The sequence below is a fragment of the Macrosteles quadrilineatus genome, unplaced genomic scaffold (assembly GCF_028750875.1).
Source record: "Macrosteles quadrilineatus isolate MER2022 unplaced genomic scaffold, UCM_ALF_1.0 Scaffold_4__1_contigs__length_99947679, whole genome shotgun sequence".
NCBI lineage: Eukaryota > Metazoa > Arthropoda > Insecta > Hemiptera > Cicadellidae > Macrosteles > Macrosteles quadrilineatus.
The window spans coordinates 53,915,445-53,934,966 of NW_026542597.1; the positions used below are offsets into that span (position 1 = coordinate 53,915,445).

Sequence of the window (19,522 nt, forward strand, 5' to 3'; positions counted from 1 at the left end):
GACGACTTGCCAATAAAACCACAACGCGTGTTATCACCAGGCGGGGTCTACTAGGCCACTATAATCCAATACACAACTCTAATGCCCAAGCTAAGAATCAAACAGTCCACTCGATACTAATACCATATAATAATATACAAGTATACTATAGACAGAGTGACTACACCGCTAGTAGCTGGTCTCAGTAAATACCAAGCTAAACAAGCAAAACTATATGTCAATTGCAATACTATTAAATTATTGAGCAGCTTAGTAGCAGATAAATAAATATTAAATACGTTCCAAACACTAGATAAATATATTATCTGATAGCCGGTACTCCGCTATCCAAGCTACCAAGCTAACGTGTTGGATTACTAAGCAAGCTGTTCAGGTTAAATTAAAATAATTAAATGATTAAACAATAATAACCCTACTACAGCTACTGCTACTACCAACTTTATGTTACTTAGCTGGGCTTCTGTTAATAGGCTAATAATATTAGCTACTAGCCTACTGGCCACGTGTTTCCAACTACGCACGCTAAATCGTGCAGCCTAGGTTTGTCGGGCCTCAGAGTTATTAGTAATATAACTAACTCTTGGTACAACGCAAAATAATAACTACTACAGTCAATAAATTATATTATTTGCGCTCTAGCACCTGCCCAGAGCCGTCAGGAATACACTTTAATATTATTCCTGACTAATATAAATCCTAACTACCGTCAGGCTTTGACCAGCACGGTTACAACTCTAACCCTCGCAAATAAATCAGATATTAATATTATCAAACTAATAATATCAAGTCGTCCACTCACCTCAAGTGGGTCACTGACTTACTACCCAACTTGACACCAACACGCCTTGAGCACCAATATCACACCAATGTCACCAAAGCACTACACGTCTCACTCGACAATCACGAACCAGCTGTTCAATCACCGTAGGCCACGACTCGAATGTCCTTCTCGGCTATCCAGTAGTCCCAGGATACCCAAGCTTATCCGAACTGATAAGCCGGGTCAAAGGGCGCTAGCCAGGTTCGCCGCCGCCGCTTGCTTACCTCAACAGACGCGCGACCCAAATAGCAAATATTTACCCCCCTAGGAAAAATAACTCGTTACACTGTTGTAAATGCTACTTCATCTGTAAATTCTGCTTCTGAGAATGATGTGTCACAGCTTTCAGCAACAACCTCTAAATGCTACTTCTGTGGATACAGTAGACATCCACGTGCATCATGTCCAGCTAAAGATGCAGTCTGCAAGAACTGCTCTAAAACAGGCCATTATTCAAAAGTCTGTAGGTCTAATCTCAAAAAGAGTAACAATAAAGCTTCTAACGCCGTTACGACTGATCCAAATGTCGTTGCTACTGTGACAGCAGCTTCACCTTCTTGTTTAAAACGAGCTGTAGTACCAGTCACTGTAGATAATCTTTAAGCCGATGCATTAATAGATACGGGAAGTTCAGAAACTTTTTGTTTCTAAACATAAAATTAGACTTTTCCATAGTTCTGGTAGGGTTTCAATGGCATCCACTTCACTGCATGCTCAACTTTGTCATCCAGGAATCACAAGGATGGCACATTGGGTGAGAAGTCAAAATTTACCATACTCCTTGGAAGAAATAAAGAGAATGACTGCTTTGTGTCCCACCTGTGCGGAAATAAAACCTCGTTTTTACAGACCTCAAGAAACAACTCTTATAAAAGCAACTGCTCCATTCGAAAGGTTGAATAGATTTCAAAGGACCATTGGGCAATGGTCAACCAACAAATTCTAAAAATAGGTACTTGCTGACTATAGTAGATGAATTTTCACGCTTTCCATTTGCGTTTCCGTGCCAGGATATGACAACTAACACAGTGATAGAAAAGCTATGTGATTCGTTTTGCTTATTCGGTCTGCCTTCTTTTATTCACACTGATCGAGGCGCATCTTTCATGTCAAGAGAACTAAAAGATTTCTTAAACTCTAAAGGTGTAGCGACAAGCCGAACCACGCCATATAACCCACAAGGAAATGGTCAAATCGAGCGGTATAATGGTACAATTTGGAAAGCAATTACACTATTGTTAAAAAGTCGCAATCTTTTAGTACATAATTGGGAACTTGTATTAAATGATTCCCTGCACGCTATTCGTTCGCTTCTATGCACAGCCACAAATCAGACTCCACATGAACGGATGTTTATTCATTCGAGAAAATCCTCCAACGGTCAGTCCTTACCAACTTGGCTTCTTGAATCCCAAAAAGTATTATTGAAAAGAAATGTTAGACAAAGTAAATATGATCCATTGGTTGACGAAGTTGATCTGATTGACGTTAATCCTAACTACGCAACAATACGACTAACAAATGGAGAAGAAAAGACAGTCTCTCTTAGACAGTTGGCTCCAAGGGGAGACATTGAGCTCACAAACCGTTCTGAAGAGTGCACGGAGCAAAGTGTAGATGAACCTGAGCTTGCTGACATCAGGGAAGAATGTCATTTGACCATAAATGAAGACACCGTCTCTCAGACAAAACAACAGCAACTGAACACACATGTTCAGTCACTTCCAACTGTCTATCAATCTCAACCAAACACCAACCAGACCAAAGCTGACCAGTTGAATAGTTTAAGTGATAGTCAAGCAACACTGAGGCAAACATCAAGAATCAGATATCCTCCAAAATACCTGAAAGACTATTCTCTATCTAGGAGGGGAGAATGTAGTGAATAAAATCTACAGTCAATGATAAATACAACTAAACTTAACTCACATGATTAATCTATATCTATACTATTATATAAAAATTTAATGGTGTCTGTCTGTATGTGTATTACTAATAGGTGCAAAAACTACTGAACCAACTGGGCTTATCTATATCTATACTTATTATATAAAAATTTAATGGTGTCTGTCTGTATGTGTATTACTAATAGGTGCAAAAACTACTGAACCAACTGGGCTTAAATTTTACAAAAATATAGTTACCATACCAAGGACCATTATAGGACTATTCACACTTCGATACTGACCGTGGGCTTTGCCCCTTTGGCTTTAAAAGTTCTGAGTTGAGGATTTTAAAAGTAAATATTGATTGGTCTCCATGGCTGCAATGAGAATACTCACAATGTTTACATTTGCTTTGACATTTCAATGTAAACAAGAAGAACTGCCAAATTGCATATTTCACATTTTACGACAGCTGATCTAATGAAATTTAATATAATAGTTCATACAATTATGTAGTTGGTTTATTTAATCTAGAAATTTATCAAAGATCATTTATTCAAAAACTATGTCAATGATTATAGAATTAAAAAAATATTCTAAAAGCATTGCTGCATCAACTCAGGCTCTACTTTAGATTTTTAAGGTGTCCTAAGTGTTATGAAAATAATGTTATTGATATATTTTCATGGAAACAATAAGAAAATTACAATGTATAGATGTTTTATATGAATTTGGAGTCTACTTTAAATAAATTTGAACTGCTTAACATGTGTTAGATTAACTTAACATAACTTTCACATCACATTTTTTTATATGTATGTTTAGGTAAATTTAGTTAGTGTGTTTTGCTAAACCTATGCTTAAATTAAACTAAATAATATCATCAATAACTAAATTGTATATCGTTGATAAAAATACTCTTATTTTATCTTAACATAGCTTTCAGTTCACATTTACTTTATTTGATAAATTTATTATTTGTGTTTTGTCACATTACTGATTAAATTAAACCAAGGAAAATATAATAAAACTAAGCAGTACACAGTGTTCTTTTGTTTCAAAAATCAATGAAATATCTGTTACTATATTTACTTAATGGTAAGTGTGAAAATGTAAAGGCAATAGACGATGGAACTGATTAAAAGAACTGGTATGATATTAAGTTGTTTGTTGATATTTTTGTAGAGTAGAATCAGAGATGCAATGAAACATATACTGCATTTGCTATTACATTTTTTTGTCCTTGGTCCTTGATGCTTTGATAATCATATTAGTTTTGTGTGCTGTCGTTAATGCTAAATTATTATTTTAACATTTTTTATAGTACAGATATAGTTTCTTTAATATTTCAAAAGACTATTGGTAAGGCACAACAATATTTCTAAAGATTATAACAGCTGACTTAGTTTTGCTAATGATTTATTCTGAGTGAAGAAACTGAAGATGGAAGGATTTGTGATTTAATATAAAAAAGAGTGAAATTAAAAAAAGGTTTATTTAAATTTAAAAATTAGTATTTTTGCAACTTCAAAATTGAAATTTAAAATGTCAAAAATAAAGAAAAAAGATATGTAACTAAGGGAGATGAAGGTAAATCGTGTATGTGAAAGTTTTATTCAACGGTTTGGTCAGTTTTTCTCATATCAGCCTACACAAGATTTTTAAAATTAATCAAACCGAAAATGGTGGTATCCACTACTTACTAGATTTAAAAGTCATAACTTAAACGTTTCTATTCAGGCCATAAAAGTTGAATTTTGTTTCTAAAAGCGTTGGTGGATGTGTAACTATATATTATATATGCAACAGATGTAAAGATCAAAATGTTTCTATTTTGTGTCCTCTTCCCGTTGCAAAGCCGGGTACAACAGCTAGTTATTTAATATGTTTACTGTCATTATTAGTAAATACTCATCTTTGTTTATATTCCATTATTGTTCATAGCTCAATTTTCAGATGAATAAAACCCTTTATTCTGATTACAATTAATCTGGGTTTTACTTTCATTACAAGCAGTCTGGAGTGTGGAAACTGTTTATGACGATTAGATGAAGGTATCTGCAATCCTAAAATTCTATGGAAAGGGGTCAAAACAGGTCCACGACGTAGGAAGTAGTGAAGGAAGTTGTCAAGGCGAGCTGTACGGAGTGTGGGAACTGTTTATGACGATTAGATTAAGGCATCTGCAATCCTATGACGCTATGGGAAGGGATGAAAACAGGTCTGTGACGTGGGAAGTGGTGAAGGAAGTAGTAAAGGCAAGCAGTCCGTACTGTGGGAACTGTTTGTGACGATTAGATTGAGGCATCTGCAATCCTAAAATGCTATTGGAAGGGAAGGAAACAGGTCCGTGACGTGGGAAGTGGTGAAGGAAGTAGTAAAGGCAAGCTGTTCGGGGCGTGGGAACTGTTTATGAACATTAGATTAAGTTCTTTGTTTGAAGTTCATTGTTGGTGATGGTGAGTTAATGTTGACTCACCAACACTTTTAAATCACCAATAAACCTTTGAACAACATTAGATTAAGGTATTTGCAATCCTATGATGCTATGGGAAGGGAAGGAAACAGGTCTGTGACGTAGGAAGTGGTGAAGTAAGTAGTCGAGGCAAGCTGTCCGGAGTGTGGGAACTGTTTATGACGATTAGATTAAGGTATCTGCAATCCTAAAATGCTATTGGAAGGGAAGAAAACAGGTCCGCGACGTAGGAGGTGGTGAAGGAAGTAGTCAAGGTGAGCTGTCCGGAGTGTGGAAACTGTTTATGACGATTAGATTAAGGTAACTGCAATCCTAAAATGCTACGGAAAGGGAGGAAAACAGGTCCGTGACGTAGGAAGTGGTGAAGGAAGTAGTAAAAGCAAGCAGTCCGGACTGTGGGAACTGTTTGTGACGATTGGATTAAGGTATCTGCAATCCTAAAATGCTATGGGAAGGGAGGAAAACAGGTTCGTGATGTAGGAAGTGGTGAAGGATGTAGTAGAGGATGTCAAGGCGAGCTGTCCGGAGTGTGGGAACTGTTTATGATGATTAGGTTAAGGTATCTACAATCTTAGATTGCTATGGGAAGAGAGGGAAGCAGGTCCGCGACGTAGGAAGAGGTGAAGGAAGTAGTTAGGTGAGCAGTGTGGAATGGGGGAGCTGGAAACCATTTGTAGCAGTTACATTAATGTATCTGCAAAGCTGAAATGCCATGAGAAGGGATGGAAGCATGCCCACGACATAGGAAATGGCGAAAGAAGTAGTAAAGGGTAGCAGTGCGGAGTGTGGGGAATGTTTGTGGCAATTAGATTAACGTATCTAAAATACTAAAATGATATGGAAAGTGATGAAAAAAGGTCCACGACGTAGGAAGTGGCTTAGGAAATAGTAAAGTATGAGCATAGTGTGAGAATCGTCTGTGGCATGTATCTTCAATCCTAAAATGCGATGAGAAGGGAAGGAAACAGGACCCACGACGGAGGACGTGGTGAAGGAAGTATTAAAGGCTGGCAGTGCAGAGTGGGGGAACCGTTTTGGCAGTTAGATACTGTAAATGTGTCTGTAATCTTAAATGCTATGAGAAAGGAAGGAAACAGGTCTATGACGTAGGAAATGTGAAGCAATTAGTAAGGCTAGCAGTGCAGAGTGTGGGAACTGTCTTTGGCAATTACATCAATGTATCTGCAATCCTAAAATGCTATGGGAAGAGAGGGGAACAGGTCTACAACGTAGGGGGTGGTGAAGGAAGTAGTAAAGGTGAGCATTGTTGAGTGTGGGAATGGATTAATGTATCTGCAATACTAAAATGCTATGGAAGTGACTGTAGACTGTGTAGGTTAAAATGATTACGAAGCACGAATCGATACATATTTTAGATACATGCAATTGTTTACAATTCAAATTTACAACTGAGTTGACAACAACTGATTTTTACTCCATAGAGGCTAAAAACTATTTTTACTCCCTAGAGAGTAAAAATGCTACTTTAGACCCGCACGCATAGACGACTTTTTTTACTGCAGTATGACAAAAACAATATAATATGAACCCTCGATGACTCCGCTCAATTTTGTGGATGGCTCTGCGAACGCCACCTAGTATATAAGGATTCTTTTCTTTTATGAAACTAGATTTGTTCATTGGGATATTGATCGACCTATTTGTTAATGCGTAGAATGTAGACATCTTTTGTTCCCACGGGTGGTTTGAGTCTGCTGGTATTATGCAGTCACTTGTAGTTTTTTTTCTATAAATTTCAAAGTTATGAGATCTATTTTCCTTTGAAATCGTCACGTCTAGGAAATTTATTTTGTTCTCTTGTATCTCTTGGGAGAATTGAATTGTGTTTAAAAAGGAGTTGAGATAGATTAAAAGTCTTCTTGATTCTTCTTCCGTACCTTTAAAATAAAAAATTAAACTTAAAAAATTTAAAAAATAAAAAAATAATTTCAGGGTACTGAGTTGGTATGCTTTTGTTAATATTTATTATAGTAGCCCTTTATCCAAACGATTGTAGCCTATATATATATATATAGGCCTATATTGGAATTTTAGGTAAGTAAAATTGTCATGCTTTCAGAAAATATAAATTTATTTATTTATTTTTTTTTTTTTTGGGTTTTTAACAAAATTTTTATTAGGCTATAGACCTATTTAAAAATAATTATTATTGAAGGCAATTTCATTTAGAGTAAATAAACATAACTTACTATCTTGTAACCTCAAAAATAAATGTTTTGTGAATTTATAAAGAAAACCCTGCATTTTGGCTAATTTTAATCGGCTAACTCAGTGACTGCAGGGAGGGCACCTAAATATTCATAGGCCAATGGGTTAATTCATGGGCTATGGGCTTTTTCTTGGAGGTTGTCAAAATCCAATAGCTATTTCCGATTTTCCTGTCATGTACAAAGTTCATGTTAACTCTACAATTCACAATGATTTTACCAGCCATCAAAATTAAGGGATGATTTCATGTTTCTCATTTGGTTGGACCACCTGGATTGTAGAAGTTGATTTACTTCACAATTAATTACAAACTACAATATTCAAAACAATTCAATCTATTATTCAAATCACTATTAATCAAGTCTTCCTTTGACTTAGTTAGGGAATTGCTTATTATAGTGGAAATGATTATCACTTTGTGATAGTAGGACTAGTCGCAACATATTCATACTAAGCTATTAACATTGCAATAAAAAAACCCCAATATCTTCCCTGTAACAGAAAACCTAAGTACTTACTAAAATTAATGTTATTTAAATAGAAAATAAATCTGACAATTTTTAGGGAATGTTGTAGTAGAAATCCAGCCAGGTAAAATTCTCTTAGTCTGCAGGTTTGCTGGGGGGGGGGGGGGGGGGGTATATTTTTTTGTATGGTTATGATTTCATAATGAAAATGTTATCATGACCTGTATTTTTAGCAACCTTGACCAGGTAACTAAACAAGTTTCGCTTTTATGTTTTGAGATTCGAGATTCGGGATTCAATTTTTAAGTTTCGGTTTCGGGTTTGAGTTTTGCAATTTCTGGTTTTGACTATTTCTACTCTCAATATTTCATTTTAAATGTTCTTTCCCTCATCTTATTCAAAGCTGGACAGTCATAAAGTAAATGGTCTGAGTCTCCTCAGACTGGCAACATTTCCTGCATGCGTTGTGTGCTGGGTCTGTAACGTGGACCCTTGAGTGATGTAGATGCCTCTTCAGGTAGGCATGACGCAGATCATTCCTGTGATCTGTCTTTTGTTGCCTCCTGTTTAGTTTTAGAGCGTTGGAGGAAACTGTCTGAGACAAGGATGGAGAATGCTTGTTAACCCTGTGAAGCTGAAGCCTTGCCAATCTGCTCTTGAGCCTATGATGGACTGGCATGCATGCCCACAAGAAATCCCACATAAAGGACGTAGTCCTACAAAGTCTTTAGAGAATGCCACATTCGCCAGCTTGTCAGCCACCTCGATCTCTTCTGTACTGAGTGTCCAGGGACCCAACATAGCATTACCATGTTGCACTTGCCCAGAGCATTTACTGTTGTGAGGCAGTTCCAGACCACCTGGAACTCGCAGGAAACAAGTGCAATCAATGCCTAAGGCTGTCTGGAAACTATATGTTGATGTCCTTGAGGCTCATATCAGATTGTGATCTCAGCCTGGAACACAGTTGGACGCACTCCAGGGGGAAGACAAAAGTTTACCCCTTCTGTACTATGTGTTCTCTAGCTCCTGTCCTGTCTTTGACCTTGGAACTGTATTTGGGGCTGACCCATGAGCTCTGCAAGCTGTTTGAAATGCAGGGGCCAACATTTCAAAAAGGACAAATTCTTGAAGAAAAGCAGAGATAACGACAACTCAAACTATATAAAAAAGTCGACAAATCATAACTAGCTAGTCTTGGAGGAACAAATCGTAATAAGGAAAGATTCATCTATATATTGCATAACCATACAAATATTTAGACGTACTTTAAATAGAAATTTCACGTGTTATTAATTTGTATGGATAAATCAGTGAATGATTTATACACAGAGTGTATTTTTTTGGGTGGGAGGGGGTGCCGAAATAGCAACTTGCACGGGTAGAAATTCACTCTCAGGCCGACCCTGCGTGAAAGAATATTCTCTCCGGACATCCCATGATGAAAGGAAGGTCCTTAATGGCTTTGTGAAGGAGAATCTGGTTAGTCTGGGGTCTAAGGGTATGTCGTAAACCTCCCTTCTTTTCTTACCAACTAAGGCCCGATTTCTCCAAATATACGTTAAGCAAGGTATCCTCTGTTTTATAGGTTCTGATAAATGGGGATTGGGCAAGCTATTCGCCAGCATTTCTACAAACTCCGAGAGCAAAGGTTCTAGTTAAAAATGTTGACTACGAAACAGTAGAAGGGATTAAAACAGAAGTGGGAGTACCCAAAATTATAATAGGCATATATGAAGATATAGGCATGGATAAAAATTCTGGTTCCAGTTCTCCTACTGTCAGGCCAAAGAGTGAACTAGAGCATAAAATCAGCACAAACTACTGTGCTATTTGTGCTACTTTGGGTCAGCACAACTAGAGCATTTGTAAACAAAACAAAATGCTCCCAGCTGATATTTACTTAACAAAAGATTACAGAAGTTAACCGGTCAAAATGGGGCAATTAATTCTTTAACGATAAGTTAGTCTAAACTAGCTCCAACCAGTGGTGAAATTTGATTTCATCCGTTACAGGCTAACTGCAGTTAGAGCAAGGTATAATGGTGGTGTAAGTGTTTGACGAAATCAGGCCTAAATGACCCATAAGGCTAGGCGCACACGAGCGATTATTTTGAGGCGACTATTTCATCGGCCGATCTGTGCATCATGTATTTGAATGGAAGCGCGCACACAGGCGATTGAGAATTGCGCCGATTTAAAAATCTGGGTTTTGCCACAGATTCGTAGGCGAGGTGATTGTCGCCCAAAAATCTGTAACGTACAGGTTGTTATCAGTCCGCGCACACGATCGACTTAAAAATCGGCCAGTCGCTTTTTGTTCTCCACATTAGTCAATGAACTTCAGTGTGAGTTGTGTTGTTTTCTTTGCCAAAAAGGCCACAGCTGTTATAATAAAAACTGAAACTTTCAACATACATTCTATAGTAATTAAAGAACTTTTTTCTGTCATCACGTAAAGTGTATAGTTTATAAAACTGTCAATTTAAAAGTCTCTGACTTACTATCGGATGAACCAAATATTTAAGTTGTCTTCTTTTTTTCTTTGGTCTAATTAGAAGAGCACAAACACAGGTTAATTCAACAAAGTCCATTTTAGGATAGCTTAAACGCACTCAAAAAAATCAATTTCTCGACTAAAAAATCGCCACGTGTGCGCCTAGACGTAAATCAAGGGCGATTTATTTTTGAAAAAATCGGCCGATCGAAAAATCGACCGTGTGCGCCAGGCCTAAGTGCTCTCTGAATCCTCCTGTGTTCAAGTAAAACTTGTGTAAATCACATTAGGCACTCTTAAATGAACACACACTATATGTTAAAAAGCTAGGCAAAAAAGCTCTAAAAGTATGACTTTTGTTTTCCCAGATGGATGGGGAAACACCTATGTAGATAATTTTTTTAATTTTTGGATGATATTGGGTTTATTGGAGAAAAAAAATGTGTGGAAACAATTGAGAAAAGTTTGAGAGATGAGTTTGTAAAACTGAAGAAATGGTCTCTTGAGGCTATCCAAGAGAGTAAAGTTACTCTGCAAAAAATGTGGTGTTAGTGTAGTGGATTTGCAAGAGTGACAGTTCCAAAAAATACCTCTGGCATAGGGATAGTAAATGCAGATTTATCATGAAATGGGTCATAATAAACGTAGACGGTCATTTGTTGTTTGTTACAGCAGAAGGTTGTTTTTTTTAAGGATCGAGGTTTAAGGGGTTTGAGTGAAGAGAGCAAGAGAACAATTTATTGCTAATTCATAAATGCCTGTTGAGAGGCAAAGATAAGCCTCAACAAATGATTTGAACTACACCTGAGGTGAAGAGGTCTGGAGTGTGGGATATTACAAAGTTGAGGTTGAGTTATATCTTTAGATAGAACTAGATTTGTCCTCCTCATCTTAAGGTTATTGCCAGTTTTAGAAAACAAATGAATGTAGCTAAATTAAGCCATCCTCATAGTGTGCCGATGAATCCTTCTTGAATTCACACCAACTTTTTGATCAAGCGAAACTAAAAGAACATCAAATTCTAAACAATAGTATTTTTTTAATGTTACATCAACTATCAAAGTCACAAAACCTAAGGGATAAAATAGAATTTTAGACTGTAACATGTCTGTAAGGCTCTTTTTGTCTGTTCTTTTTTGAATAAATAATCTGCTAAATCGCGAATAATTGCACTCGATTCTTACATCTGCACGCACTTGACACAACTTCGCAATTGTGTAAAAAAGAAAATTAAATAATAATCTGCTGCACAGCTGGTATATATAGATGGGGTGTCTACAGTACTTTACTATCCACAAGTCAACAGTCTGCCTAGAAACATCTTATTTATAATAACACAATCACATCTTAGGTAACACAATAGATGTTTTCTCCGTTACATCCCTTTTCCAGCCATCCAACTTAACGTATGATCTAGCGCACCTGCAAATGGTAAATTAAAAAGGTAATTTCCTCTGGGCTTCCCCCCCCCCTTAAGTTTAAACTACTTCTAGAGTCCATTTTCAAACATCCAGCTATGCTGACCGATTTTCTTTATAACGGTTAAGGCTTGTCGCACACTACGGCAGACCAGCTCAGGCAGATCAGGTCAGACCGTTCCGGCAAAATTCGGAAGCCATGTATTCAAATGTAGAGCCGCACACTACGTCAGGTCAGACCGCTCAGTTCAGTCCGGTCAGACCGTCTCCGGCACTTTTCGGTCAGCGAGCAATTTTTGCCGGAACGAGACGCCGGCCCGCGGCCAGTGAACCAGTGTTGTAGCAGCTCCAAAAACTTTTCGTAACTCATACGAAAATATCTAAAGAATCTTACGTTGTCATTTTTTAATCTTGGGAAAAGAGTATGATACTCTCCCTCACTATCCCGTGCGACATTAATACTGTGCACCCAAAATTTCCTCCTTTTTCTCCTGGTTTTTTGGGCCTTCTCGTCCTCTTCCGCAGCAAGTGCTAATGCTACTATAGCAGTTTCTTCATCACTACTACTAGAACCCATCGCACAATCGCATCGCACTGAACAAGAAGACACAAAGCATACATGCAGCCAATGCCGCTGTCTGTCGACTACTGACTGAGGTTGGCGCTCAAAAAACGGCTGAGCTGAGCGGACTGACCGGACGTAGTGTGTGGGAAAACTGCCGGACCTGAGCGGTCTGACCTGATCTGCCTGAGCTGGTCTGCCGTAGTGTGCGACAAGCCTAAATGTGAATTGTAGTTTAACAGCTGTTTGTTTAGTTCAATATTTAACAACAATCAAATTATAGACAAGAGACCAAACAGTTTTTGAAAATTTATTTGAAATGGGCTACTTTTTTGATAACTGTAATCTGCTTGAGGTAGGTAAATCACTCTTTATAGTGTGGAACATTATTTAACAAATTGATTTTAAATTAGTAGTCCTTTTCACCTAATAACTGTTATAAACAAACATAATCTTGAAAAGGTAAACGGGTATTAAACTGGATTCATTTGGCTTAGAATCAAGGTTTGGACCTTAAAACTGCACAATTTTCACACGGTTCCCCTCGTTTAAAGTTTAATGTTGTTACTATGTAAAGAAACTATGATTACAGAAAGGTAAACATCGGATGTATAAATTACTCAAAAGAAAATTTATAGATCTAATTAGTTTTGAGATAAAGAAATAGGCAACTATAACATGGGTTTGTGACAATAAATAATAACCATACAAGTTCTTTTCATTGATTAATGTGATTCATTTCCATTATATGTAGGCATTATTATTAACTAAATAATCTGCCTTTGAGGTTAACATTGTAGACAACTTCATTATTTTTTAGTGTTGGTATCGGCCCAGACAAATTAAAAAAAAATGTACTCTTTGTTGTTATAGTATATTACGTTACTAGTCCTGAATAGTGTTAACCGGACGAGTGATGTCGTTCCCGTGCGAGACGAAGTCGAGTATGGGATTACCATACGAGTCCGGAAAACACATTTTGAACGAGTTATGTACGATAGTTTACGCCATACTACTAAATCTGTACAAATCCTTATATATTTCCACCAACTAAAGGACTAAAAATCACTAGTCATAACCTATTTATGTTTTTGCTTATAACCACTCATTGCCACCTAAATACAGTATAATCAGCTGATTGGTGTCCGGTAAAACTCATTGCAGTACAGTAGTATGCAATGAAACCCCATTTGAATAAGCTGGTGGCAAACAGCTGTTTTCTGGACTAAATGGACTTGCGTGGGAAGTTCGTCAAAATAATGTAGTGTGGCGTAAAATAATTTACAGAGTAATCACCCTCCCTGTCAGCTTCTATCTATTGTGAATAGATTTTCTTCATCCTTATTCTTGTGTATGCAAAAGTTTGGTTGCTGATAAAAGCGCTCACCTCGTAATCAAACGGTAGCGGAACGCTCTTAAAATAGGTCAATAGTAGCTTTACAGTGGTTCAAAACTGAACTCCACTTTGCTCAAAATTGGGCTTTGAATAAATGGTCATAGCTAAAGATACAGCTTATCTTAGTTTCTCACTTCATTCTTCAAACATCCTTCACTTATATTTGGATTAAAGTACTCCCATCTGGTAATAGTAGTCTAAAGCCCACACGTCAGCGTGTAAGAATCCGGCGAGTCGGCCAGTACGCTTGTATTCTTTCACATGATACTTTTTCCACTCGCTCTTCCAGTAGCTGGCTTCCAGACCACTTGGGTGTGTTTTAATATTGTTAAATCTTGCTGTTTATATTGGTGTTTGCGCACATTTAAATGAAGTAAACTATGGCAAACATATCGGTATTCTTAAACGTGTCAATTAATTGTCTATTGTCTATTGTCTATTGTAGGTAGGCCTACCAAAAGTGACCAGCCTTGTTGAACATATCGAAGATAAAAACTATGCCAATAAATCGCTGAGGGATACGTTTTTTAAGCAGCTGTTGGTTTAATTGGAGAAAATAAATTGTTAGGGAACATAGATGAAAAATACTGAAATGCAAAATAAAGTAACTTAATGTGTTTGATGCACCATAATCCGTACGTCTTCCTACCCACTGTCTCATCCACACTTTCCTCCTTTGCCGTTTCTCATTTTGCCGCCTAATCAATTCATTTTTAATCACTTTTGCTACAACTACAACTCACGCTAGAACCAACTCCTCCGACATCTTCAAGTGCGCAAGCACAAGCAACTGTGTTCACACTGGGCTATTTTACATGCTCTCGCCCTAAGGCTAGCGAGTTGGCGTGTAAAGTAGCTGCAGAGTCAACTTTTTCCAGAGTGTTTTTTTTTTTTTTAAAGCAGCTTTTGAGCGAGTTCGTTGTTCACACTGAGCTATTTTACGAGCTGTGTGTAAAAAAGCCGGCATGTAGCTTGTAAACTCGCCCCGTGTAAACAGGGCTTATTCAGTACCTACCAAGCAATCTTATAGACTGTTTAAAAGATTAATGTGGGTCTCATCCCACCAGCTCTGCTACTGGCAGATTAACTTTTTGCGGGTTCAACAAAAAAACTGGCAACTTAGAGGGAATCCATCCAAGAAATTGGCAATTAACTGGACATTTGTAACCATTTTCTTCGGATGGGGCTAAAATACTTTCAGGATTTGTTAAGGACAGGAATCGTATTAAATCATTAATGTGATGAAAGATGTCTGCAAAGTTAGAGCACTCGCTGAAACTTTTTAATGTCGCCGAAGTTGTGAGAGATGATCATTATGTTTCTGTAATTGTACAATGTGCTCGTGATCGAAAAATAAGATGACAAAGTTACTATTTTCACAGGATATGATCTTATCTGTACCGTGATCATGCGGAAATACCACAAATGTGCTGTTGGATACAATTTAGATGCAATCAAGGAATATTAAGCCTCCTGTTCTATGGTAATTGCATATCGGAACAAATAAGTTTATATTTTACTATTGAAAAAAAAATAGTGCTTAGTCTTATATATCATAACAGTAAATCAAACTTGATTAAAAAAAAGTTTTAAACTTTTGCTAAATTGTGGTTAAATGAACTGATAAGTTTTCTTACGTCAGCAAAGAACAACTAAGATAAAACACTATATTTATTAACTATATTTACAGTTAATTGATTTAACTTATTTCCTCGTAAAATATGGCATAGAGTGTTTGGTAGATGAATGTTTTTCTAGATCCTTTGGGACCTTCAAAGAAATATAAAACTGGAATTTCTAATGGCCTTATGCTCCTCATTGAGATATCAGTTAGCAGTTTTTCCGTTGGACTGCTCCTCTTGGATGTTAGTTGTAGAATTTTTTAGTTGGCAGATGAAAAGTTTTACAGTTTCTTATGTGTTTGCTGCAGCGTGAGGTTGTAGGCCATTACACCTGATGGTGCGTGTATATTGTCTAGTGAATTCTTCGCTAGGTCCGACTTTGAAGATGCTCTATGGTTCCGTATGTTAGTGGTAGAGAAAAATGTGCATACAATTGCGCAACTATATTATGTTAATTGTATTGGCATCAGTTATCTGGCAGCTTTGATCTGATCATTCAGTCTTTAAATGCCAAGTGGAGGTTTTTGACAGCTTTCTGAAAGGAGAGGCAAAGTATTCCTACCGTTCGAAGGTTCTCGAAGGAGTGAGGGTAGGCCTATCTAACGTGGAGAAGTAGTACTTGAAGATAACATCTTCGATATTGTTGGAATTGACAATGAATATTCGTACAATTTTGTAATTTTGTGTAATTCTTGGACGTTCCACTGATTGTTGGACGTCAAGAATTGTTAACAGACGGAGTTAGTTGGTCGTCATGGATAAAGTAAACACTGCAAACCTTGTAAAAATCCAAACGGTTGGGGAAAGTAAATATAAATCCACGAATATTGTAACAGAACCGGTATGGATCATTAAAATTAACAATTTATGTTGCTGACCCAAAAGTAAACATTATTTAACATTACTTAAATGGAACTGTCAAACAATATGTTAATGTTATTAGTACAGTATAGCATTTAGGGCAGTTACGCAATTTGTTTATGTTTATGATCCATACCTGTTCTGTTCTAATATTCAACAATAAATCCAAGTTTTGATAATTTAATTAATCTTATAAAAAAATAGACATGATCTTATAGTTTAATAAATGTTTTGAGTTGAAATTAAGTAAGGAGTATATTTCATCACTAGGGCCTAAAGTGACTATTTCGACCCGAGTTCAAGTTTTACGATCGAGGTGTAGCTGAGGTCGGAAAATTAGCTAGGGTTGAAAAAGACACTTTTTGCCCATGTGTTTTTGAATTATATTTTTTGTCGAACAAACTACGTTACAAAACTAAAGTAATTGTCATATACGGATAACCTCTCAAAACTACTCTAACTTGTTTTCAAAAATTAATTTGCTATTGGTAAAAAGCAGCTGTTTAGTAAGGGATTCAATCATTTAGTCTATTGCGATTGGGTTAGTGTACATTGTACTATCGATATATCAAACTATTTACAATAAGGCAACAATTAACTATATATCAATGAAACAATCAACGCATACTTTTGATACATGGACTATTGTTTTCAATCGAAATTTACAACTGTGTTGACATCAGCTGATTTTTATTCCTTAGGGGCTAAAACCGCTTTCTACTCCTTAGAGAGTAAAAATGCTGCTCTATACCTGCAACGCATGCATTAAAAACGTCTTTTTTTGTTTGCGGAAAAAACGGAAGTTGTTTGCGCGTTAAGTAAAATAATACAAAACTTGATTTGATGTAAGATACCCCAAAACACATAAAACTTACACAATACAAAACGGAATGACTAGTATTTTCACTAATTCAAATATATTTATGAGTATATTAACAAATAAAGTAATTTGCTGCCGAAAGAACAAAATAAAACTTAAATGTTGGGTAAAAATGTATTTAATATGCAAATTTTAAGTCATAAATTGCATTCTGGAATAGAAAATTTAAATTTTTTATTCTTATATATACGCGAAGGCGATTTCTACAAAATATTACTCCTCCGTTAATAATGGACAGACTTTTACAAACGATGTATCAAAATTAAGTATTTTTTGTGTAGACACCGCCTTTCATCAATTCCTGTAATAAAAGTCTTCGAGCTTTGCCCCACTGGTCATCAAAATCCCAATGTATTTCTTGTGATTACAGCTGTTCATAGTTTAAACACACAAGAGTATTCATTTTCAGAGTGAGTTCATTTTCAGTTTCGATAACTGAAGTGGAGTGAGCGTTCGTTTTCAGAGTGAGTTCGTTTCCAGCTTCGATAACTCGAGTGGAGTGATTGATTACATTATATTTGAGTTCACTCTTTTAAGTCATCGGATATCGTGACTTTTATTTGTTTTGAAATATGACGCCTGTAATACTTTGCGATTGCTCGAATTCAAGCGCCAGGTACACTAGTCCTTATATATAATACGTGAAGGCGACTTCTACAAAACACTACTCCTCCGTTAATAATGGACGGATTTTTACAAACCATGTGTCAAAATTAAGTATTTTTTTGATGACGCCCCCTTTCACCAATTCCTGTAATAAAAGTCCTCGGGCTTTGCCCCACAGGCCATTAAAATCCCAATGTATTTCTTATGAAGAAAAGATTTTGTTTACTTAATCAGAGGAATAACTTTTATTCATTACATCTGTTCGTTTTTAACACATGATTCACACAAAAGCGTTAGTTTTCAGTTTCGATAACTGGTGTGGAGTGATTGATTACATTATCATTAAGTTGAAACTTTTAAGTCATCAGAAATTATGACTGTTATTCGTTTTGAAATTACACCTGTAATGCTTTGCAATTGCTCGATTTCGAGCAATAGGTGCACTAGTATTTTATATTTGTTGTTCTACAGCTCATCAAAGCATTTTATTTCATTTTAAAAAGCTCATAATTTATTATACTGTCTTTAGCAAAAAAAAAAAAATACTCTAGGGTACTAAATGGTATTATAAAAACTCAAATCATTGCATTAAGTGTGCTTATTACTTTGTAAGTTAATATATAGTAGTTTACGCAAGATCACGTAAGGTCTTTAAGACATGAGTATAAAATTTAAGGTACGAGCCTTTAAAACTTCTACGAGTGTCTTAAAAGCAAACTACGCGGGTTGCATACACTCCTTTACCTACTATTAAAAAAGGTTCAAATACCTGCTATTAAGCAATCCAAATTTGTTGTTAGAACAACTAGTTTCGGTGTCTGTGTGACACCATCATCAGGCTGCACAAGGACAGTTTTCTTTCTTCATACGAAGAGCGTCATATTTACACGAAAAATAAATAAACATTTACAGACGACACAAACACGAACACGAGACATTTATGGTAACTGATCAGTTAAGAAAACAGACGACGCTAACCCGGCGGAGTTTGAGTCCAGCGGAATATGACGCTCTTCGTATGAAGAAAGAAAACTGTCCTTGTGCAGCCTGATGATGGTGTCACACAGACACCGAAACTAGTTGTTCTAACAACAAATTTGGATTGCTTAATAGCAGGTATTTGAACCTTTTTTAATATTATTTGGCAATCCGGAGGCTAACAACTACAATCCTTTACCTACAACCGTTTTTAATTACTGAAAATCACTACCCATAACATCTAATAGAGGTTATGTTTCCATATATAACCTCTCATTGCCACTGATTGTGATGCAACGACTTATTGTCCCAAACACTCGCTCATTGTTTAATCAATTAAATTGGTCTTAACAGCTGATAAGTTGACGTTCGAAGCATTACAATTTTACTTCTTTTCTCTTAATCCTTGAACCTCATTTGTCCAAAATTGTACTGTAAATTAAAAAAAAAAAAAAAAAAAAAACAATAGGCCTACTGTTAAGTAAGTAAGCAATACTGTAATGTGAATCTTCAATTCTAAGAACTGAATTGAAAAGGCTTGTTTAAAAAACTGGCCATAGGTAAAAACACTAAACTGAAAAAGTTTAGTAATGAACAGTTTTACAGTAAACTTTATTTTACATTTAGATCTTCGTAACATCAGCTGATAGGTACACCCACGTACCTCCATGTTCTGACAAAAATCAAAAGTAGTATGTTCCAATAACCAGAACCTCAATAAACCAAGTATTACGTAGTTCATCGAAAGAAGTGGATAGCAAACTTTAAGCCGCTTTTACAGCAAAATTTCAAAACAAAAAGTTGCAAATTTTTATTGCAGACAG

The 19,522-nt window shown here is 36.3% G+C and overlaps 1 protein-coding gene across 4 annotated transcripts in view; it reads left to right on the plus strand.

Moving 5' to 3' along the window:
* Positions 1–19,522, plus strand: part of LOC128991411 (PHD and RING finger domain-containing protein 1-like) — a 91,347-nt gene that overhangs the window by 12,997 nt on the left and 58,828 nt on the right. The window lies entirely within an intron of this gene.